Below are 23,490 nucleotides of genomic sequence, written 5' to 3' on the forward strand. Positions count from 1 at the left end.
AGAACTCCCAGTGGACGCTGTAAGGAGACGCGGTGGGTATGTTCTTCCCTGTAGCTGATCTTAGTGGGGAACTTTGGTCCCTCACTGCTGAGTGGATTAGCGAGGTCCCAGGAGTCTTGAGGAGGGGGGAACTCAGTGCGTCTGCTGTGTGATAGGTTTGGGGACTGCAGTGGTCAGAGTTCAAGGAGAGACTCCCAAACCCACAGCACTCTGGACCGTAGGCAGAAGCAGGCCCAGATGGAGATGGACAGCACCTGCCTTCGGCCTTGTTAGACCACAGGAGGGAACAGCCCCACACTGTGAGAGATGTCTGGAGGCACCTGTCCCATGACTTCCCTAAACCCAGCCGCCGCCAAGTGAGAGCTGATGATATTCAGACATCTCTTGTTGCTTCTGTCATCTCATCCAATAATGTAACATTTAAAATTATTTTTAGGGCCTCCTTGGTGGCACAGGCGGTTGAGCGCAGGGCTGTAAAGCTGCCCGCAGCCTCTGCAGCGCGGGTTTGATTCCCAGCCCGCCAGGGAGCTACCCGCATGGCAGGGCAGACCTCTCCTGTCTCTCCTGCTGCTCCCCTCAGCAGTGGATTTCATCAGTCTGCCTGTTCTGTTCCCCGCTCTGTCTCTGACTCACCTTCCTGCGCATCTGGCCTGTACCCCAGTTCTTACATGCATGAATAAATAAATCTTTAAAAAAAAAAAATCTAAAAAATTATTTTTAAAGAAAAAAAAGTCAGCTGAGAAAACTTCCTGGGCGAGGAATTACATCTTTGTCCATTATTATTATTTGTCCTTTCTCATTATACATTGTCCTTTATTATGGTTTTGAAGAGCAGAATGAAATTTTATTTCTTTGTACTTGGTTCATAGAAATTAAAATTTCCAAGAGAAAAAATAAAAAGGTAAAGGGAGACCTTGGACTTGACGAGTCTCCCGGAGTCTCCCCCGTCAGCCCCCCACCTTCTCTCCCTCCCTCCCTCCTTCCCTTTGCCTCAGAAATCAACACCTCAAAGTATGTTTTGGTTCCATTTGTTTTTACGGTAGTAAATATTTTATTACTTAAAAAGGGAAGCAGTGTTTGTTCTTAATTATTTTTGATTAAATATGCTAATTGCATCTTGGAATACTAATGACACATGGTACTAAATGTTTTAATAATGCAGTGAAATAAGCTGGTGAATATAACAACAAATTAACCTGAAATGACTACTTAGTTCTCCTCATTTTAAATTGTAATAATACAAAACAGAGGGAAGAAAATCAAAATTGTGCCATCTAATGCAGAGGGAGAAAACTTTATGAAACAATTTCGGCATTTTAATGTAAAAGAATTCATTAGGAAACTTGCCTTTCCCACCGCGAGGCCCGAGGCTGGCGGCTGGTGGACCGCCTCGGGGTCAGAATTCAGGCCCCAGTTACAACGGGGCCCGGTCCTGGCGTGTCCTCCCGGCCGGCGCAAGGCGTCCACGCTGACCCAGGGCGCGGGCAGTGCGCTGGGGGCGAGGCCACAGCCCCACCAGCCCCGGCCTCGCCTAAAAGCTTGAGGCGACTTCTCTCGTGGCTGTCAGCGGACGTCGCAGCCCCAGGGAGCCGGGGAGACGACATCGGCCTCGAGCTCTAGGGGGTCCCGCGGCCCGCCCTGAGTTCTTAATCTGCGTCTTCACCACCTTGCAACAGTGAGCGCGCGGGGCCGCCCCACCTGGCCGCGACCCGGTCAGTGCCCCGCGGGGGCGGCTGACCACACAGAGGCTGGTCCCCTGGGGTCAGGAGGGTGGGGCCAGGCCCGGGTGCCATGCCCAGGCCCCAGGGGCACTGCCCGAGCGCCTCCACTCTGACCTGTGGCCACAAAGACAACGCGGCCAGCAGTGCCCAGCCGCAGACAAGCCCGTCGGGAGGACACCGGGGGCGGCTGGGGAGGCCGCCGCCAGGAGCGCCCCCTTCTCTACAGGCAGAGCCCGGCCGCTTTCGCAGACCCGAGCCGGCGGTTGTACCTAAGTGGGGGCTGTCTGACACCTGCACCTTCCTCCTCCCCTCCTGCCTCCCGTGTGTCCTTTCAGTGGTCTATAGATTAACTTTCAGAGGTCCCTGTGGCCATACCTCTTCCCCTGCCGCCCCCCCCCCCAAGTCTAATATTCGTGTGTCATCATCTTATCCACATAAATATTTCACTGGGTCCTCATTTTAGAGCCTTTCCTTTAGACGTGTATCCCCTCTGGGCCTCACGAGACGTGCCCTGGCCCGGGCCTAGGGCTGAAGCCTCTGCACTTGGGGCCAGTGTGGCCTGCTGAGGCCCACACTTCGCAGGAGCTGCAGACGCGGGGGGTGGCAGGTTCCTCTGGACCGCCGTCCACCGTCCGCCGTCCACGGCAGAGCTCCGACAGTGTTCGCCGGGCTTGTGGCTCCCTGTCCTCTCGTTACACAGCCGGCAACTGCCCCGGTCCAGCTCTCAGTGAAAGACCGCCCGTCGGCCCGGTGTCAGCCCAGCTGCGGGCGCGCCTGGGCAGGGCCGGCCCCGCCGGGGGAGGACGGTGGCAGCAGTGCCCGCAGCGCCTCGGTCACTGCCCGCAGGCCTCTGCCTCCCAGGCCTGGCTCCCGAGGTGTTTGCAAGGCGCCAAAAGAAAAGACACACTCGGGCTGTTGTCGGAAACCGCCCTTCTACCGGCGCGCCCTCTGCGATTCGGTTGCAAGGCAAACGCTCCCACGGCCAAGGCGTGCCCTGCAGGCCAGCGCCCGCTACCCGCCATCCCCCTCTACCTGGCGGCTCCCAGGGGCCCAGATATCAGCAGACGCCAGGACAGAGCCCTGGGCTGCCCAGGGAGGCCGCAGGGGCAGCTGGACGGAGCAGGGGTGTGGGAAGAGCCAGGGTTTAGCCCCAGCTGGCCTTGGGGGGCCCAGAGGAGGAGGTGGGCTGTGTCTGGTCTGGGTCAGCAGCGGTGAGCAGCCGCACCCACAGCAGCTGCCCCTGCGTAGTGTCCCCAGGAAGGAGTTAGATATATGTCGGCCTCACTGACCAGCGAAGGGGGTGCAGGGCCAGGCAGCAGCTGGCATGTCCTGACTTGGACCTGCTCCTGTCAGTTCAGGGACCCCGGCAGGCCCTGCAGACACTCCGGGACCCTGTCTCATCGTCCTGCTCGGTCTCTGGCTGGATCCGACCTCTAGAAGAGCAGGGCCTTGACCTGGAAGGTGAGCCTGGCCCTGGAGAAGGCGGCAGAGGCAGGCGTCAGGCACGCACCCCAGGCAGGCCGGGGCCTTCAGGGGGGACAGTGTGGTCTGTGCCATGGCGGCCTGGCAGTGGGGCCACAGACAGGGCGGGGCTGTGGGGGGCTGCGTGGTTAGCTTGTTCTTGGGCCTTAAAGAACACAAAAAGGAGGAAAAAAATCTCGCTTTTTCTCCCTGAGGCTCGTGTTTAGACAGTGACCGCGGCGGCCTCGCGCTGAGCCCAGGGCTGCTGGGACATGAACGCACAGAAGGGCTCCCCCGGGGACTCCGGACAGAGCCGGCCGGCCGAGGCCTTCCAAACAGCCTCTGTGTTGCTGGGACGCCGCTGGCAGACGTGGCCCGGGCCCCGCGCTCTCCGTCTGCTTACACTCTCCTAACGGCGGCCTTGCCTGCCAAGCTCTGGGTGTCAAATGTTCAACAACTGCCCATAAAAATGGAGCAACCCCGGGGTCTCCACCTGCCCCAGCCCAGGGCCTGGGTCTCTCTCTCGGGTTGAGCCAAAGCGGACACCTCACACCTGCAGGCAGGGGCCACCCCCCGCTCAGCAGAAAGTAGCTGCAGAAGATGGAGACCAAGGTCCTGGCCCCTGTGAGAACAACCAGGGTGAAAGCTCTTAGGGGTTAGACAGGAAGGGCCAGGGGCACACAGAGGCTCGGGGTGGGCTGGGCAATAGGGGTGAATGAATCTGGAAGGGTCAGAGCTCTGGGGGATGAGGTAGGCTGCCCCCCACAGACCCAGGCACATGACCCACCCCACTTCCTGAACTCAGGGTCCCGGTCTCACCAAACACAAGCTTGCTCAGCTCCTGCCAGGACCCCCCTCGCGCCCCCACTAAGCACCGTGTCAGCAGCCTCCAGGCCCTTGAGCTGCCCACACACTCTTGAGGGTGCTCCATCGTCTGCAAGAAAGGCTTCGTTTCTACCTCACCCCCTCCAACTCCACACGGATCTTCCCTGCACCCCAGTCAAACTTTGGGGCCCCTTGGCACCCCAAGCCCCATCAGAACTACCTGGCAAGGTGGTTTTGTGGCGATAAACACCTGTCAGGCACCTGGCCAATTCAAGCAGACGGCACTGGGTGGAGCCCCAGCAGCAAGACTTTCAGAAGTGAGAAGGCCCAGGGCGAGGTCCTGCCATTGCCCGGGGCCTGCACCTGGCAGCAGTCAGAGGCCTTCGTCTGCAGGGGACACCCTGAGCTCAGCTCTTCCTGCCAGCGTCTTCTTAGAGAGCTGACGGCCCGTTCTGTGGCGCCCTCACCCGGCCGCCCTCCCGGCTCTGGCAGGCTGGCCTTCCCCGACTTCCCACCGCTGCCACCGAGGCGACACCACGCGGGAACTCCAGATGCCCTGCTCATGCCCACGGGAGAGCGGGCACTCGTGGGTGGAGCTGCCCTGGCTGGGGTCTGCGTCCGGCTTTGGCTCTTCAGAGCAACGTTCGAGACAGAGCAGCAAGGACCTCCAGGCGCCGAGGCCGAGATCCCTGAAGCAAGTCACTGCAAACAGAAACCGGGTGCGGTAAAGCTGCCCGCAGACAACGGCAGGCACGCTCGGGAGCCCGGCCTGTGGGCTCCCCCAGACGCTGGGTCATGCCAATGCCCTGCAACCCGAGAGGCCGCCCCAAGAGGGGAGAGGACGCAGCAGTTCACAGGAAGAAGCTCAGGTGCCCCGCGCCCACCTGCGACCTTTACAGCCACCCGCTGGGCCTCACGCTTGAGGCCAGCAGGTGATCATGCTCGCAGCCAGCAGGTGATTTGCCCGGTGCTGTCCCCAGCCCTCTGCTGCCTTCCTGCCTTGCCCACCGTGGGCAGGGGAAGCCCCCACACCTCCCCAGTGAACACGTGGGGGAGACGCAGAGCTGCCCAGCAAACCCAGAAATAAAGATTTTGAGCACAGCGAGTCTGTCCCCTGGGACACGTGTCCTGAGGCAGGTGGGAGAGAGCCGGGCCTGCAGGCCACTGTTTCTCAGGGGCGGGGGCGCACCTGGGAGGGGGCCTGTCGTGTAATCGGACACGCGGACACGTTCCTAGAGGAACCTCAGCCTGAGGCTGCGAGCACACAAGTCCAGCGACCCCACCCTAGCAGGAAAACACAAATCTCTGTGACCCCAAACCTTAGGTCCCCTCACCTGTGTGGGAGCAAAGTGGGGGGACGTTCACACCAGGGGATCCCCTGCAGGCTGCTCTTTGGAAGGCACGAGGGCGTGTTCGAGGCCTGAGGACATGGCGCTGGTGCTTGCTAAAGGTCAGAGGACAGTTGCAGAGCGACAGGCGGTGGCGGCTCAGAGACTCTGTTCGGCACAGGTGAGCGCAGCAGGTGTGCACAGGTGGAAGGGGTGCACGCTCTGGAAGGCTCGTCTGTGCCTGTGGGTAGCTGTTATCTCTGCGCTCCGGGGGCTGAACCTGCGCAGTACAGTGTCCTGTTACTTGTACAGTATCCTGTCACTTAAATTACTTTGCAAGGATCTTGGTTTTTTTTTTTTATTTTAAAATAAATACTAACAAGCTAACTCCTCGATGCCATCTGTTTTTGTTGCTGCTGTTATTCTGGTTTATTATTATTTATTTTTATGATTTATCTTTTTCTCCCACGAGTGGCTCCGAGGGGCGAGGCTCTCAGAAGAGTCTGGACAGTCCTGCTAGGTCCCAGGAGTAGCTCGGGGTGGGGGCACAGAGTCACAGAGCAGGCGCTCGCGTGACCCCTTCCCACCTGGCTCGGTGCCGCCAGCCCCCCCCACCCCCGACCTGCGCTGGGCCGTCCCACCCAGGGCCAACCCGGCGACCCAGGGAGAGGAGCGGGGCGGGGGACATCTGGGCTCAGCCTGGTCAGGCTGAGCTGTTTCCTGCCCCCCGCAGGCTGGGTGGTCTTTGTAAACCTTCTGGGCACTGGGAGCAACAATATCAGGATCCCTACACTGCGATGCGCCCTGGGGGCCCTCTTGTGCCCATCTCAGACCAACTTGGCATCTGGGGCACCGCCTTGTATTGCAGCCATTGCACACTCACACGTTTGCTCAGGTGCGCGTGTGACGTGATAGAAGATACACACACGTGTGCGTCTGAAGTGTCCGTGTTCCATTTTCACTTGACTATTTTCTTCCCACCTCTCACCCCGCCCAGCGTGCAATCACCTGTGTTTCCTCCCAGCTCACGGGCCCTGGTCAAGCGGCAGTGTTCAGATACACGCGGGGTTTGTGCTCTTGGCTTAAGTTTCAAAACCACACTCACGGGATCTTTGTGCATCATCCTCTGGTCCTCAGCTCAGCTCACAGATGTCTGGTGTCACTGACTAGTCTATTCCTGCGGCTTCGGAGGCGCGACCCCTGCTCTCCCTTAGCTGGGCACCAGCCCTGCCTCAGGCCTCCGGGGCCTCCCAAGGAGCAGTGCAGGGAGCAGCCTGGCCCTGAGTCCACGGCTCCTGCAGCCCGAGTGCTGCTGGGCCTGCGCCGGGAGGTGTTTGCGGGGTCCGGGGGGAGGGGAGTCTCTCCTCATTTTAAAAAGTGTGGCCCAACCACTTCACAAAGAGGGTGGCTGTTCTCCTTCAAACGCCCTGTCTCCATTATTCTCCCAGCGAAGAGACACGGAACTCTTGCTGTCATTGCATTCCCTGCCTTCCAGCCGTGGGACCACTTGTTGTCCATAGTTCTACTGGGTTATTTGTCTTTTTCTTGTCAAATCATAAGAGCGCTTCACACATGTAAGATATATTAAATATATATAAAATGGAATGTTATTTATATATACATTTATATTACATATACATATTACTTTTATTATCATGATATCATGCATTATATATAAATAACATGCTACTCTAGAAACTTATGTATTATAATATATAACAATATATACCATTTTACATATTCTATCCTTTATATAATTATTTGTATAATTAATTTATATAAAATATAAAGGACACATTGTAATATATAAGTTTCTATGATAAATATTAACCTTATTCGCTATTGGTTTTGCAAAATGTTACCAAATAGAATTTTTGTTTATTGACTATTTGTATGTTCTATTTCATCATTAAATATTTTAGTACTTTATACAGTGAAATGAGTTTTTGAATCTGCTGAATTTCTTGCTTAAGGAGGTTTCTTTGCTCCTAAATAACTTGTTATCGCCTAGATTTTGTTGGCAAGGGTTTTCTTGTTTATGTAACAGAAAGAATAGGGGACCAATTTCATTCTACTTCAAGAGCATAAGCAGTTGAAACAGTTCCATTAATTAAATAATGCATCAATTCCCCCAAATTAAAGCATAATTTGCATTCTGCTTTAAATTAGCATATGCAGGGATCTCGTTTTACCTACGTCTTACCTGGCTTACATGACCCAGTGCTAGAACACGTACACTCACAATCTAAGTACTTAAAAATCGTATCTATTGTTCAAATTGTACAACCACTTTGTCGCTGTTTTTTCAATCTGTTCCACTTTTGCGTGTTTCTCCGACCTTCCCCGAAGTGACATAGGAACGGGAACTCTGCAGCACGCTCTGACAGCTGATAAGGGGCTCCTCCCCCGCCATTTTTCTTTTCCACATTTTTCTTGCCTATTGTCTGATCATTTATTCTTTTTCTATGCCACATTTTTGGAGGTTTAACATATTTGCTACTGTGTAGAAATCTGAATTATACACCTTGATAAATATCTCCACTGGCACTCAGCCACGTGACCCCACCCAGACCAAGTTAAGAACCTGTCAGCAGAAGGTGCCACCTGCCCCTCCCTGGATGTGCGTCCTGAGAAGGGCCTCCTGCCCACGGCCTCGCTGTGGGTCGGTCCAGCCTGTTCCCGGACCGCACACCGACAGAATCAGCGTGTGCCGTCTTTTGTGCACTCTTCTGCTAGACAACATCACGTCTCGGAGATGCCCTTAGGTGTGTGTCTCTCCACTACGTGGTGTGTGTACAACTGGCTCCCTGCGCACCAGGCCCCAGCCACGGATTCACCAGCCACAGGGTGAAAATATGCACCGCGCGCGAGGCCTGCGGCTCTGTCCGCACTGAACAGGCAGGGTTTTCCTTGTTATTATTCCCTAACAACACAGCATCCGCACCACTTACACGGCGTTTACACTGCATTAGGACTTGTAAGTCATCTCGGGGCGCGTGGAGCATGAGAGGGATGCACAGGTTATATGCAAATACCTCACGCTGCCCGCCAGGGACTCACAAGGGCTTAGAAGGATTTGCCTATGTGCAGGCATCCTGGAGCCAATCCCCCGGCCCCCCGCAGCTGAACACCACTGCTTGACCCCCGCTCTGCTCTTGATGAGTGTTTGGGTGCTCTCCAGTGTGGGGCTCCTGCAAAAAGTCGCTCCAAACCTCACCTGGTCTCGCGGAGAAAGCGCAGACTGACTCCCGCGGGTCTAGACCTGCAACCACTGGCTCACGGGGCCTGTGAGCGCAGCTGGAGCCGGCTGGGCACAGTCTTCCTGGACGTGCCAAGCTGCCCTCCTGCCGGGAGGGCCAGTGCCCACAGCCCCTCCACAGCTGGGACGCTAACGTTTCCTTTGGGTTTGAACCGTCCTCGCCAGCCTGCAGCCTCTCTGCACCCCTAACGCTCGAAGAGGGGCGCATGCCTCCACGGGCTGCTGGCGCCTTAGTGCCGACCTGCCCAGCCTTGTGTCTGTTCTCAGGCTGCTCTGTCCTGACCGGAGCGCAGCAGCTCTTTAACACTCTGGAGCCCGGGCCTGGGCCAGGAGCTTTCTGCAGCACCGGCCCCTCTCCCTGCGGGCCTGTAGCTCCCCAAGGCCTCGTTGGACTCAGAGTCCCCACGCCGAGGGGTTCAGTGCATCCCCCTGTAGCTGGTGGCACGGGAGCCCCCAGAGAGACGCAGACAGAGGGGACTTGCAGCACCGCTGTCATCTGGCCACCTCGGAGGCTGGACGTCCCGCCTCAAGGTGCGCGCGGGGCCCATGCGGGGCCTCCCTGCCCGTCACCGCCCCTGAGCCGATGCCCCTGCCCTGAGGCGCCGCCCCAGCCCAGCTCCATCTCCCGGTCGCCTTCCCTCCGTGTGTCAGTGCCAGGCGCCCCCTCTCTGTAAGGACACGTGAGTCGGACTCCCCCATGCCCGCACTGGGACTTGGTCACCCTCGTGCAGACCCGGGTTCCTGAGAGCTCCCTTCCGAGGTGCGGGCTCCGCCGTCAGCAGGGACAGGACAGCCACACCAGGGTCCTGCCCTTTTCCCCCGTTCACCTTGGCCTTCCCCAAGATCTGGAAATACCCTCCATGTTTACTCCTAAGAGCTTGGTCCTCTTAGCTTTAGCATTAAAATCTTGTATCCCTCGCAAATTAACTTCCACGAGTCGTGGAAGACAGCGCTCGGGGTTTTATGCTGCAGGTAACCGCGAGAGCTCCCTCTTGCCCCGCGGAGCTGCAGCAGGGATCGGACAGGGACCAGGCCCTAAATCCGACGACAAATGGATCCGTTTGTCTGTCCTGGTCCACACACCGCGCTGTTGGGATCCCTGCAACTCGGTAGAAAGTTTTGGTACCACCTGACTCTTCCAGCTTTCTGCTTTACTGTTGCTCTGATTATCCTGGGTCTTTTGCTTTTGTATATAAAATTTAAATAAATTCTCACTTATTGATGTATTTTATGGTTTTCCTTGTCAATGCAAATTTTCACTTATGAATTTGCACACGCGTGAGGGGAAGCTGGCATTCTGGCTGGAAGTGCATTGGAAGGAAGGGCCCAGCTTCTTGCTGAGTTGGTTCAGCCGGCTGCCCGAGGGAGGCCCCCTGGGGCGTCATCCTTTCTCCTCCAGCAGGGGAACCTCTGTCCGCCCTCAGCCCCGGTCTGTGCACGGGCAGTGCGTCACCAGAGCGGGGCGTTGAGTCTCCTCAGCCCGTGGCGCTTCTGATCGTGACCAGCGTGAGGACCAGAAGCGAGTGTTTAGGGCGCCGGCCGACACATGCTTACTTGACCTTCTGCGTTAGGGTCCATATAAATCTTAATTGCACTGTTAAAATATAGTAAATATCTTTATACAGATTAAGTGATAATAGGAATTGGCAGGGTATTTTTTTTTTCCATGAATTAATTTTAAAATAAGCTGATTATCCAAATCTTTAACCAAGCAATGACTAATCCAGAATCTAAACATTACTTGGATAAGATACATTCAAACAAACATTTTTTGGTGGCAAATATTAGCAGAAACCAGGCAATGATCGGGGATGACAAGGGGCGACCCTGCCTGGAGCGTGTCAGCTCTTAGGGACTTTGGACAAAATGAACTCAAACATCTGGGGGAGAAGGTCAGGGAGCTTCTTAATGAAATTCACATGATGAGAAAGAGCTTAAAACATCGCTTGTGTAAAACCTGTCGTTAATAAGCTCTGCTCCCGCTTGAGAGAAATGCCAGTACCTGATCTTCATTGGTGGACAGGCTCCTGAGTGGCGTCGTTTTAGCGTCGTCAAGTGACTCTGGATCGGAGCGTGTTGACGCCATCACTTTCGCTAGCAGGACGCTCAGCACGTATTAATAGTAGTCCTGCCCATGGAGTTTGCATTTATTTTTCAAATTTCATGCATAATATTGACAAATAGGATACTTGTAATATATATGGAAAATATGAATCATGATAATAAAATGCAGGCCTAAGACCCACCCAAAATTCAACCAAATCTTTGCCCACGGTACACCTCCTCAGCACCACTTTCCCTCAGTGCAGAAGCCGCCGCCCGCGAGCGCCGGCCTGCTCCGCCTTTGCTTGTTTATTTCTCTGAAGTGGTTATGTCACACACGTGCGCACACCTGCACATTGTATTGATTTTACTTGTTTCTGAGTTGTACGAAATCAAAACATAGTCTACACTTTTCCCTATAATAAATCTAGGATTTATCCACACGGTCGCTTGTACCTGTATTTGCATTGCTTTTAAAATGGTCTATTTTAAGACCTCCAGATTTACTTTATCTGCTTTCTTGTTTGCTGCTGTGAGCCATACTTCTGTGAATATCCACGTACGTGCCTTCTGGCAGATCAGTGAAGAGGGTTCTGCTAAATAGCTAAGTGTGAAATAATTTGGTCAAATATTCATATTTATATTTTTAAAAGGTCGATTTATTTTCCATAGTGGTTGCTACAAATTTTACTTGGTTCAGTTGTAAAGAAAACTGCCTCTTGATTCACAGCCCTAACAAGATGGGGGTTACCAAGCTTCCAAATTTAACCCAAGTAGTAATGGGAAATTGCATCTGCATGTCTTTTTTCTAATTTCTTAAGACCATTATTCCACACAGTTAGTTGCCATGTATGTTTCTTCTCCAGGAAAATGACTCTTCTCATCTCTTGCGTATTTTTCTATGGGGTCCACTGTGTGTTCTTCTTGATGTGTAGAAACTCTCCTGTGGTACAGATCCAAGTCCCTGCTCAATCACAGGTGTTGTGAATATCCTCTCCTAATTAATGGCTTGAATTTTCTCATTTTTCCGGTAGATCTTGGTGAATAAAAGTTCCTGATGAAACGTAGTCGGATGTATCAGTCTTTCCCTTTATGATATGTGTGTCTTTATTTTTTTTAATCCTTTGCTCCAAGGTATGAATGAGAAAAACTACACCAAGGCAGCTTTTAGGAGACAATGGACTGTTATTAACGTTAGCTTAAAGCCACCTGGAACTGATTGTTGACTGGGTTGTGAGGCAGGGATCGGCTTTCACTCTTTTAGTGAAAGTAACAATTGGCCTGTGATTGTTGTATCAAATAGTCCCTCTTCCCTCTCTGATCTCAATTACCCACCCTATTTCCAGCCCATTCTCTGTATTTCTGGGGGTCATTTTCTGATTCTTTATTCTGCTCCTCTATTTGCAGGGACCCATGACAATCTGATTGTGTCTCCTAAGGCAGACACAGGATAGTAAACCCCACCCGCCCACCGCCATCTTGTCCTGATTCAGACATGCACTGGCTCTACTTTAAAATAAATCAACCGGGCCTCCCCGGGGCGCAGCCATTGAGCGCTGGGTTGCGAAGCTGCCCGCAGCCTCTGCAGCGCCGGTTCGATCCCCAGCTGCTCCCCGGCCACCGGAGGAGGGTCCTACATGGCGCGCAGACCTCTCCTGCCGCCCGCTGCTCCCCTCAGCAGTGTCCTTCGGTCCTTCTGCCTGCTCTGCTCCCCGCTCTGGCTCTGGTGAATCCTCTCACCCTCCCGCGCTTCTGACTGTACCCAGTGCTTGTATCAATCAATCAATCAATCTTGTATAAATAAATAAATAAATCTTTTTAAAAAATAAAATAAATCAACCTATTAGCATCTTTTTGGAATTGCATTGAAGCTAGAGAGCATTACGAATAATCTGCATATTAACCCTACTGAGTGTTTCTAGGTAAGTTCCTACCTTAGTTTCCCATTTATTTCAATTTCTCCATGTCCTATACTAATGTTTACAATAATTTCCGTAAAAGATGTTTTATTTAACTTTCTGCTACTGAAATTGATATTTTAGTATTTCCTAATTAATTGCTTCTGTTGTACAGAAATATATTTTTGCATGTATTTGTAAAAATACACTTTTAATTTTCTATATTGATAATCATTTCACGGATGACAATGTCATTTCTTTCCAGTGCTATCACCTTTTATTTCTTCATCTTGTCTTAGTGTAACAATCAGACTTACAATGCAATGTTGATTAGCATTGAGTTCAAGAATATTTTTATTTTTTCTAATATTAAACACAATGTTCTTGCATTTCTGTTAGGTTTAATGTAAATGTTTAAATACTTTCCATCAGGCAAGAGGAAAGATTTCCCTTATCAGATTACCAACAGATTTTATAATACAAAATTTCTCTTTAAAGTAGTATTAAATGCTTTTCCATCATTGAGAATCTATAAATGTGAGGATGGCATTTTATTTTCTATTATTAAAGTAGCATTCCTGATGTGCATCCAAGCTGGTTATGGTGCATTATCTTTTATTACACAATATCTGCCATATCTATTTGCTAATATCTTTGTGTACGATTTTTCTGCCCATGTTCATGAGAAGACTGGGTATGTTATTTTCCTTTCCCATACTATCCTCATCTGGCATTATACCAAAGTGTCATAAGCCTCCTAAGATGAGTTGAGGAGAATTCTTTTTTCCACTGTCTTCTCTGGAGTATTTGGGACAAGTTGAAATTATTTTTTGCTTTCATGTTGTAAAACTCACTGACACGGAGATCCCAGCTTGGCATTTTGTCTTTGGGAATGTTTGGGCTTCATTTAAGTCCTGGTTTAATTTTCTTAATGCTCATAGGACTCTTTAGGTCTTCCTTTTTTTTTTTTCCTTGTTTATGTTTTGATTAGGTGTGTTTTCCTAGCAATTTATCCATTTTATCTAATTTTTATGTTTAACATAAAGTTTTAATAATATTACATTGTCAGTTATTTCATTTTTATCATTTATTTAATTTCTAGACCTATATCGTAATCTAATTTTATTCCTAAATTTACTTTTAAGGGTGACATTCGCTTCCCATTAATATTTAGTGTTTTTCTAACTAAATACTGAGATCACCCATATTTCTAATATATGCAGTCAAGCATTTAAATTTCTCTAGATTTCTCAACCCAGATGCCCAAAAATAGATGACTGGATCAAGAAGATGTGGTCCATATCCACCATGGAATATTACTCAGCATTTAAAAAAGATAAACACATGCGATATGCAGCAACATGGATGGCGCTGGAAGGGATCATGCTCAGTGAAATAAGCCAGAAAGAAAAAGAAAAATACCGGATGGTCTCACTCATAGCAGGAATCTAGAAAACTTAAATAAGGGACCAGGAAATTGAATAACTATAAGAAAGTGAAAATCAACAAAAATTATGAACCAGAGACACTTTTTGTGGGGTGGGGGGAGGGAGGAGAGGGATTGGGGTCAGAATGGAGGGGTTGAAATTGTATGGGGAATATAAAAATAAAATTTATTATTAAAATAAATAAATAAATAAATTTCTCTAGATTTCTGCACTTGATGTATTTCATAAATTAGTTCTAAATATTTTCAATTTTTCTAATATTTTCAATTTTATAATTTCCTCTTTTTTACCTTAAATTGACTTAAATGTCTCCCAAATAATTTCTCACTTGACTGAATCTTGGCTCCAGATATTATATGCATGTTCCTGGTAGTCCTGTGGACAGCGAGGCCAGGGCAAGAGTAGAAGCTTTAGGGCACTTGGGACATGCTCAGAGGCGCTGGGCAGAAGTCCGCGGTGCCCGGGACCATGTGACAAAGGAGGCTGCGCTGTGGCCAGAACGGGGACACGCGTCAAGAACCCACCACATACGAATTCTCACTAGTGTCTGCATGCGCTGAGTCCCCGGGATGCTGGCCTGCGAGGGTGCTGCTGTTCACCGAAGAAAGGGAAATTTGAGGAGGCGGATGTCGATGGGGAAAGCTCTAGTTTTGTTTTGGTAACACAAGTTTGAAATGTTCGGAAGTCTGGGCCGGGAAAACTTGGAAAAACTTCGGTGTCAAGTGATGGCTGCACATCCCCAGGCTGGGGGGGCTCAGCGGAGGGGAGAGCAGGGGAGGGACAAAGAAGAGTCAGCAGCCCGGGATGGGGGGACAGCGCCGGGAGCAGAACAGGGAGCCCACAACACGGGAGGAAACTGGGGCAGCTGCAGCCACGGCAGCCGAGAGCAACTCTCCCAAGGAAGGGGCGGAGGCAGCCTCCTCGTCTGCAGGAGATGAGACATTAGAACAGTTTGCATTCCACTCGGCCAGTCGGCCTCAGCGGCATTTCGGAGCTGGGGGATGAGCAGGGCCTGGAGCCCTCAGGGCGGCAGAGGCGGGCGCTGGGGCTGAGGGCGCCGCACCCCACGCACCCCGTGCAGACGCGCAGCGAGAACCACGAGCAAACTGAAGGGAGGCCGGCCTGACCCCGTCCCCCTCCCGTTGTTTGTGGTCTGTGGTGCGGGAGATGTCTGCAGAGCTGGTCGGGGAAACGGATGCCGGGAACTGGGGTACAAGGAATTTGGGGCGTGCCTTGGCTGTTTGTCCTCATGAGGATGTCTCACGCGTGCGTGTGCTGGGATTCTGCTGTCCAGGTCACGGAGGGGCACAGCGGCCCGTGGATTCCTGAAGTCAGGGCTCCCGGGCAGGCCCCCTCAAGTTCCTGAGGCCCGAAAGGAACTGAGCTCACGGCCTAGCGAGCCCAATGGAAAGGGTGATGCACGCGCATGGTCTAAAGAAAACCAAGAGGCAGAGAAAGATGTTAAGTGAGAAATAACCCACTTCCTGCCACCCTTCGGAGGCTCCCTGTCCAGAGGCAGCCCCGCCAGCTGTGTACTTTGTGCCTAAGCCAACCCTGTTTCCCCGAAAACGGGCCGTGCCAAGGGCCGCCCACTCTGCTCCATCATGAGGGGTTCTGGCTGTCTCCTGGGGTCCACGTCCGTGCTCCTGGCGGCCACTCAGCTTCTAGTTCATTCTTGTGTTTAAACAGCTCCTTCTCAGTTTCCAGTTGCTTCTCTTGGCTACTTTCCCCTCCGCACACCGTCCTGCGTGAACACCATGTTACATGTCTCTTGGGGGTTGGGGAAATAGATCTGCAGGCACAGTTTTCACCCTGGATGTGCATTTTCAGATCTCAGCAGATTGCCCACCTCAACCCTGCGTCTCGCCTGTCCACGCCCGCAGAGAGCACGGGCTTCTTTTCCACAATTGGGGGCCCATCCACAAAGGACCTGGTCCCCCACCTTGGACCACGTCCTCTGTCACTGGGCCTGGCCTCCAGGTGACAATGTCCCAGGGCGGGCAAGCGGCCAGGGCCTGCGTGGACCCGCAGGAAGAACGGGGCCTGTTCCTGGCCCCTCCTACAGGGAGCTGCCCTTCTGCAGGGCACCTCCTCCCAGCCGCCGAGGGGAGAAGCAGGCATCTCCACGCTTCCTGATGCTTCCTCTCGAACAGACTCGCCATTCAGCCTTGTCTCGGCTCCGTCCTGGCCTCAGGCCCTGAGGTCCTCTGACCTTGACAGAGAGGCGGCCTGGGGAGGTGGCCTTGAGGGTCTCTGCTCTGGACTCTGTTCTCTTTTCCCACGCTCCCTTCTGGAGGCCTACCCTGGGTGGCAGAGGGGAGCCCCAGGCCCTAGCAGGCCCCTGCAGCAGCTGGACTCAGGCCAAGCTCAGACTCATACCCCCAGGCTCACACCAGGGCAGGCGAGATCTGGACCCCACGGGTGCAGGAGCCGGGGTGTCAGCAGGCCCTCACAGGTACCCTCCGGCCTGACTTTGCAGATGCCCAAGGCATTTTCAACACCCCCTTCCTAGTGAGCCCCATGTTTCCCGAATCCAATCATGCGCACAGAAGATTTGCTGTCACTTGCCACAATCGTCCGTGCACCAAGGTCAGTCTTGAGAAACACGAGGCCTGAGTGTTGGGCAAAAGCATTCGAACCTCGAGGCAAAGCCCTGCAAAGGCAGATTAGTCGGGAAACTGAGAAAATGCAGAAACGAGAGTCTGTGTTTACTCAAAAAAGAGTAATAAGAAAACTCCCCCTACAGGCTGCCCGCGGGGAACGCACCCTCAGCGCAGACCTGGGAAAGCCGCTGGCAGGGCCCCGGGCGGGTCCAGGCTCCTCCTCAGGGACAAAGCCGCTTCCCAGGCCTCCAGCAGCCCCACCAGGGTGACCTATGCAGGCGGCCCCACCCCGCGCGGAGCTCAGCAGCCACGCAGAGGAGCTTTTCTGCAGAAATGACATTCCCCCCACTTTTATTCCTCGCTTAAGTTCACTGACAAAAGGAAAGACTTTTAATAGGGGAGTATTTAGTATTTTACGCCTCCCAACCTGAAGACGAGGAATGAAAGCACATGAAACGCCGTATCAAGAGCGCTCGTCCTCACAGCACCCCTTGACCTTGAGAATGAGCCTGGGCTCCGGGAAGAAGCCAAAGAGCCATCGAGGCTACAGCCTGGCCAGGCGCCTCCTCAGCCCCGGGCCCTTGTCGCCGCCTTGTGTCCTGCCCCGCTTGTGTGCCAGGGCCTGCAAGCCGGGCTGTGGGGTATCTGCTTCCACATTAGAGGGCGAGCCGGCCAGAAACTCACTTCGAATTAAAGAAAGTGGCTTTTACGGGACTCCTGCCCAGCTGCCGCCCAGGAGCGGCTCCGCGACCCCACGCTGGGTGGAGCAGGGGTGGGTGCTCCTCGGCCTGGCCACCCCGGCGGAGCTGGAGGCGCTTGGGGTGACCCCGTCACAAAAGCGCATTGTTCCCCGTGGGCTGTGACGGGGCCGGTGCGTGCGTCGCTCACCTGAAACTGGAAAAAGCGCTGGTTTTGGTGAACTTGTTCTCCGCCCGCTAATTATTCCCTGCTGCCCTCGGGTGTGAAGCCGTGAACACGCAGACGCCCGGCGAGGAGACCAGGCCGGGCTTCCCCGCGCGCAGGGGTTTGGGCCGAGGCCGGCCGGGCCGAACCGGGCCTGAGAGTGCTGCCTCCTCGCTGAGCGGCGGGGCTGGAGGGGGCCTTCCCTTACCCAGGACGGGCAGCGCGGGGCTGGGGCACCGCCCAGGGGGTCAGCTTTGCCACGTGCCAGCCATCTCCACAGACACGCCGGCCGCGTGGGTCTCCTGCGGACACAGACGCGGGCAGGTTCTGTCCGCTTGGCTCAGGGAGCCTCCTTGTCCGCAGAGGCCGCGCTCGTTAGCAGGACGCCCGGTGACACCAGCTAAGTGGACCTACCTTCACTGTCCCGGGACGGGGCACTTCATTCCCGAGGTCCCCAGCCCGGCCTCCTGGCGTGGGTGCCCCCGCCCGGGCCACGTCCCCCAGGCGGGGTGAAGCCAACTGTTTCACCGGAGGAGAACAAACCCGCCCGGGGCTCTCGGCCCGCGTGTGAGCCGGGCCCTGGGCCCTGCTGCTGGCGCCCAGCGGGAGCAACAGCGCGGAACGGCCCTCGCCTGCCGCGACTCCAGGAGAGCCAGCGTGAGCACCACGGGAGAGGCACAGCAGACCCGCTTAGCCCGCGTGGCCGCTTGCCCGGGCGGCCTGGGGTCATCTGGCATCCGGGAGCCCTCCCTCTGCCAGCACGGGCCAGCGCTGAAATCATGCCGACGCCTAATTGCTCGCGCCCGAAGTGGGGGGAGCAACAGCCCCACTGGGGTCCTTCCTCCCGCCCCCTCCAACTGCACCCTCCTTGTGCCAGTGACCGCCCAGGCACGGCCGGCCTGATGGGGAGCTTGCGTCTCACCCCTCGGGAGTGGACAACCACTCTCCTGGACCCGCCCCTGTCCAGGTCAGCCTTGCCCATGGACAGCTTCCTTAGTGGCCAGCCCGGCCCAGCTCCCCGGGACTGTGGTGTCCCTTCCGGCCTGTCTGTCCAGAGCATGGTCTTCATGTCCGTCCACCAAGCATGGCTGTCTCCTTCCTAGCAGCCTTCCTCTCCATGGGCTCTCTGGGCTTGCACACGCTTCCAGCTCGGCTCTCCATCCCCTCCCAGCCCCTTCCCTCAAATCATTTCTGTTCTAGATTTTCTCTCCACTTCTACCCCCCGGAAGATCCCCCTCCAGGGCTCACCTCCCGTTCCCAATACTCACTCTAGGCACCGCTCTCCTGACACTAACATAAATGGAAGCAAAAAATGCACACGCCTGGCCCGGGAGCGGCTCAATGGCCTCCATTAGCCAGACTGTGAGCAGTTCCCAGCAAGGGGTGGGGCATCTCCCACCAGCTCCCCAGGACTTAGCACCCCGCGGTCCGCGCCACAGGGTCCCAGTGACCGCACGGTGCTGGAGCCGGCACCCCGGTCGTTTGTGCGAGCCCTTCTCACTCCTGCTGATCTGCCTGCCCGTCGACTGTCTAGAAATAAAAAGCAAAAGTAAGCTGCACACGGCTTTCTGCGGCTCCTGGGGTGCGGGTCACTGACATGAGCTCTGGAGCCCCAAAGTCGTTAAGATATCCCTGAGCCCGGAGCTGACCTGGCCAGGCCACCCCCACGCAAGGGGCCGCGTGGCCAGGTGAGGTGAGGAGCTCCTTCCTCTTGCTGCCGGTTTCAGCCACCTGTGTGGGGCCGAGGTCAGACTCTCCCTCCGGCGGGGAAGGCCCCAGTGTCTGCGGGGCTAGTGCGTTTGTAGGGGCTGCTTGGACGAGGGGCGGTGCCGGCAGGGCCTGAGCAGGGAAGCAGAATCAGAGCAGGAGCCCGGGCCAGAGCGTCCATGCCCGAGCGGAGGCCCTGAGCCCGTCCTGTGCCGGCGGGGGCAGGAGCGGCCGAGAACTCACCTGTGGGTCTGGCGACGTCACGTGCCAGGTGGGCACAGAAAAGGCGTGTGGCACAGACTTTCTCGGTGAACGGAAGTGTTTCCTGCTCCTTCCACCAGTCATCTGCATGGAGTTGCCCATATTCCCTCCATTGTTCTCCATATCTCTCATTCCATCTAATTATCAAGCAAATTACAGATTATATAAAATTTATATAAATTATATTATATAAAAATTATTTACATTAGGGCCTCCCTGGTGGCGCAGGGGGTTGAGCGCAGCGCTGTGAATGTGAAGCAGTCTGCAGCCTTTGTGGTGCAAGTTCCATCCCGGGCTGGCCGGGAGCTACCCACATGGCGCAGCAGACCCCTCCCGTCTCCCCGCTGCTCCCCTCAGCAGTGGATTTCAGTAGATCCACCTGTTCTGCTCCCCTCTCTGTCTCTGGTGAATCCTCTCATGCCCCACACCTCTGGCCTGTACCCCAGTTCTAAAAATTTTTACATTATATAAATATATGAATATAGAGTATATTTTATATTATATGAATATATTTATAAAATATTGAGTTTATATTTATATAATATTTATATTTATGTAAGCCTGTAAGTTACATTCTGAGCTACTCTAGTGAGTGTTTCTTTTGATGTTTCTTTCAAGGCCTCAGTGGCACATACGGTGCTGCTTTCTTTCAGTGACTTCTCTTATTTCCTAATTCCTTAATTTTAGGTTTATTCACGTGACTCTTCGTTCTTCAGAGAAGAACCCCTTCTGGAACGTTCACTGCTGGGAGTTCCTTCTTAATTCTTTTCTGTCTGCTGTTAAAAGGAGAGAAGACACGCTTGTCCTCTGAGTGGCTGGACGCAGCCAGCGGCGTGCAGAGCGGGGGCTCGTCCTGCCTGATGCCCTGTGACCACGGGACCTCACGCAGGCTGCGCTCGGAGCTCTCACCCGCCCGCATCTTCACGGACCTAACGTGCAATTCTTTTTATCATTCCTCTCATCCGCTCAACCAGCACAACCATGCATTTGTAGTTTTGATTCAGTTTGAGCTTATATGTTTCCGCTCACGCTTGCCCACGATCTGCTTTTCTCAGGAAAGGCTCGAGACTGAAGAGCGGATGCACCTGTCTCAGGCGTGTCCTCAGCGCGCCCACAGCTGTTATGTTCCGTTTGGAGAGTATTTTTCCTTTAATATGCGTGCCTAGCCCGTTGACATTTGTTTTTCATCTTCTTAAATGGTCTTTCGATGCTGCTTGATTTGTTCTCATTCTGCTTTGGTGTTGTTGGGCCAGCACTATGACTTTTTGTCTTGCTCCTGGGGTGTGTGTGATAGGATCTATCTTTAATTCTAGAGTCACTGCATCACCTGAAATCGCTCACTCACACCTGCAGGTCGCATTCGCTGAGGTCGGATGGCAGGCCTGGACGCTGGGGGCCAGCGCCCTCCCTGGGGCCACACCCCCTTGGCGGGGTGCTGAGGACCTGGGGTCTGTGCCCGGGTCTGCTACTCTCCTCACCCCGGGGTGGGATGCCCTCTCTTGAGAACCGCGGCGTGGCGCGGGCTGCGGCCTGCTCTCTGGGCGGCTTCCCTCTGCCCTGGAGACTCGGGCGCTCGCTGGAGCCGCCACGAGGACGGCTCCACAGAGGCGCCGGGCGTCACTCTGGAGGGAGACCGCCCTTCTCTCGCATTTTCAGAATCGTTGACTCTGTAAATATTGATTGAATCCTTCATTAATTATCTACCTCGTGAGTTCATACATATTCAGGCCTTTCTTTCCATTTTTTTCACACATAAACAGCCACATGCCTGAGCTGAACGTTGGGGCCCACATGTCATTTTTCTGGAAACATCTAGTTTGCTGTCAACTGCCGTCTAATTAGGAGGAGCGTCCCTCGGGACCAGCCTGCTCTTTTTGTGCTTTATTTGGAGATTTTTTTTTCTGTTTTCTCCTTTGCAGGTGAACTAACATTTTCTCTCTCCGGATGTTTGCTGGAAATCGCTCTTTTACTCCAATTTGTGAACTTGATGACTCGGCGGGGGGTGGGGCTGGAAGTGGGGTGGGGTCACTTTCTCCGGGAGCGTCCTGAGCCAGCAGACTCGGTTTACTGTTTTTACTGTTTCTACTGTTTGTACTGCAGGCCAGGCCCTGGGCCTGCTCCTTTACTGCCCTCACTTACCCTAAACCGACGCGGGCCCTGGGTCTCCGCCGCGGGGCCAGCACAGCCCCTTGAATCGCTGATTCACTTTCTCTGTCGCTGGTTCTGCTCACGGGTGCTCAGGTGACGCTTCCAGTTCAGGCCATAATATTTAACATTTTCCTGAAAGTCGCGGATTTGGTCTAGTCACTGCCCGTTTTCTTGTCTTCTCATCTCACCTTCCGCGTCAGCTGTCTAATTAATAAACGCTGAACGCGAAGCTGTGAATATCTTAAATGTCTCTGTTTATTGAACAAACCTTACTTCAGAGTTATTCCCTCCCTTTCCCACACAGAAGTTTTTACCTGGACCTCGTGTTGCTCTATTGCTCACGTTCGTCGCTTGGATAGGAGCATCCTCCTTGGCCTCGCCTGCTCCCACACGCGCGGGGAGTCCTTTTCCCTATTCCCGCCTCCCTGGCCGAGGCTCTGCTCCCGCCCCTCCACCCTGGACGCCCAGCCCTGGCTCCAGCCCACTCTCCTGCTTGGCATGCTTAGAAAATTAAAAGTGTATTTTTACAAATACGTGCAAAAATATATTTCTGTACAACAGAAGCAATTAATTAGGAAATACGAAAATATCAATTTCAGTAGCAGAAAGTTAAATAAAGCATCTTTTACGGCAATTATTGTAAACATTAGTATAGGACATGGAGAAATTGAAATAAATGGGAAACTAAGGTAGGAACTTACCTAGAAACACTCAGTAGGGTCAATATGCAGATTATTCGTAATGCTGTCTAGCTTCAATGCAATTCCAAAAAGATGCTAATAGGTTGATTTATTTTATTTAAAGATTTATTTATTTATTTATACAAGATTGATTGATTGATACAAGCACTGGGTACAGTCAGAAGCGCGGGAGGGCGGCCGCGGCTTCTCCCAGAGGACGACCTCAGCCTTCACGCTCACCCTGTGTGCTCACCAACTGCCCGGGCCCGCGTGCCTTGTCCCCGCTGGAGCCCACCCTGCAGTGGCCAGTGGCCAGGGGGCGGGCTTGTGGCTGTCACTCTGCAAGCCCGAAGTTGCTCAGAGAGAAGCGCCCCACCTGGACTGTTCGGCTGTCCTGGTTCCTGGGTCACCCGTACAGCTTCCCGGTCATCGCGATTTGGGGTCGCTTACCTGGTCCAAGTCACGGCTGGTTTTTTTCTCGCCTCTTGCAGAATTAACAAGGTCAGAGAGGACATAGATGGTGTCACATAAAGACTCCGAGACCTCGCCAGCTGTGGAGGCTTATTAGCGAACGACAACAACGAATGTCCTGTAGAGTCCCCAGATTCTCTTCCAGCCCTGGATGTTCTCGACCCGCCTGTGAACCAGCCTGGTTCTCAGGGCCCCTCCGCGTCACCTCGCCCCGCGCGCCCGGCTTTCCCAAAGGGAGGCCGCAGGCTGACTCACAACAGCTTCAGAACTGGGCGCCAGTCGTACTATACTTATTTATAATTATAATTACTTATTTATGGCATGAGGCTTATGATTTAAAAATCAGTGAACATTTAATTAATTAATTAATTTATTTATTTTTAAAGATTTATTTATTTATACAAGCTCTGGGCACAGGCAGAAGCGCAGGAGGGTCAGAGAATTCACCGGAGCCAGAGCGGGGAGCAGAGCAGGCAGAAGGACCGAGGTACACTGCTGAGGGGAGCAGCGGGCGGCAGGAGAGGTCTGCGCGCCATGCGGGACCCTCCTCCGGTGGCCGGGGAGCAGCCGGGGATCGAACCGGCGCTGCAGAGGCTGCAGGCAGCTTCGCAACCCAGCGCTCAACCGCTGCGCCACCGGGGAGGCCCTAAAAATCAGCGAACATTTTAAAAGGAAAAAAAAGTTCAAGTCTTCATCTTAGACCTTCTAGCAGCTTCGTTCTCACTCTTGGCTCT

This window comes from Talpa europaea, assembly GCF_964194135.1.
Source record: "Talpa europaea genome assembly, chromosome: 10".
In the NCBI taxonomy this organism is placed as follows: Eukaryota; Metazoa; Chordata; class Mammalia; order Eulipotyphla; family Talpidae; genus Talpa; species Talpa europaea.